Below are 1578 nucleotides of genomic sequence, written 5' to 3' on the forward strand. Positions count from 1 at the left end.
AAAGAGGACCTCTGGTAACCCTGGACTAACAGAAATTCAACAGATTTCCCAAAAGGCGTTTTATCTTTATCAAGAAAAAACTGGCAGCTATATATTCTATTTTTAAAAAAGCCTGAAATATATCAGACATTCATGCATACTTTTCTCCACATTGTTAACATGTGGGTATTGAATGAGGAACAGCCATTTTCAGCTTTGAATGGTAATTCTTTGGAAGCCTTCCATCCCTCTTAATGGTGTTGTTCTTGGAATTCCCATCACCTCATGCAGCCATATTAAGGAAGTGTCTGATTACAAGATGGGAAACAAAAGGACTGCAGGGAAACTCTGGGAAGGCCAAATGTTCTCTCAAAACTGGTGCAGAAAACAAAGTCTCTAGAAGAAAAGAATAAGCAACAGACATGCCCATGAGTGGTTTGGACAAGAATTGTGGAGGTTCAGTAAAGGGGGAAGAACTGTAGAGATTGCCCTTCCCTTCAAATGTGTAGAATCAAAAGAGGACCAGTCAAAGTTGGTGGACCACACACATCAATTGCATTGAAGTAGTGTAGACACAAGCAATAAGAAAGGATGAAAGGCTGATAACCATTTAATAGCCCCAGACTCTGATTTTGTTTATAGAATCAAGAGTTTAATCAAAGGCCAGAGTGAGCTAAAAGTGACAGAAAGGAGATGTTGGATAGTTAGTCACATGTCTTCTTTCTGCTTCAACTCAGCCATAAATGGTTGTGTAAACAATTGTATGGATGTTATCAGAAATGTAGACAAGGTAAAATTCAGAACCTACAGAAAGTATGCAGATACATTGTAGGCCTTGTAGCTAACTTTTCTATGCCATATAAACAATACCTGCTTTCAGGCATACTAACTAGACCAAACATTATGGTTTTGAAAAGAAATCTCCAAAGAAACTGCCTAAAATAATGCTTTTATAATGGAAAATTATGTGGCAGCAACAGTAAAAGGTTACTTTGTGAGGTTCATTTTTAAGAAAATGCTTGAAGCCCTGCACTCACTGATCACAAATTGCATCTGCACAGACCATTTGGCTTACCTGAATCTTTCCACTTCCTGTGGTTTCTACAGTTATCTAACACTGCCTGACCAGCTTCACATCCTACCAATGGTAATATTGGTGTTAGAATTTTATATAAAATGTTCTGTTTTAAAATGATTTTTAAAATTATAATTTAATCATTCATTGATTAGGCACAGAAGTGTTGCTTATGTGACTATGCCTGTAATCCTAAACACACTTGGTATATCCTAAAAACTCTTGGAATAATTGGGAATATCCTGTGTTTGCATGGATGGAAGATGCTGCTTCCCCTTTTTCTCCTTTGCACAGCATCCAAAAGGCATCACTGCAGTTTGTGAGAGCCTTGTAGACTAGCAGCCACTGAGCTCAGATGGCTGCAATGAGGAGGAAGAAGAGGAATCAGGCTCCAAGAAAATGTGCCAACAAAGCTCTTCCTTCAACAAGCTCTCTGTTGCTGCGTTTTTCTTCTTTGTAGCAGCCTCAAGAGTCCCATGACACTTATCAGTGCCTTTTCAGGGGTCACAGAGGGCTCGTATGGA

This window comes from Heteronotia binoei, chromosome 3 (genome assembly GCF_032191835.1).
Source record: "Heteronotia binoei isolate CCM8104 ecotype False Entrance Well chromosome 3, APGP_CSIRO_Hbin_v1, whole genome shotgun sequence".
Classification (NCBI taxonomy): domain Eukaryota; kingdom Metazoa; phylum Chordata; class Lepidosauria; order Squamata; family Gekkonidae; genus Heteronotia; species Heteronotia binoei.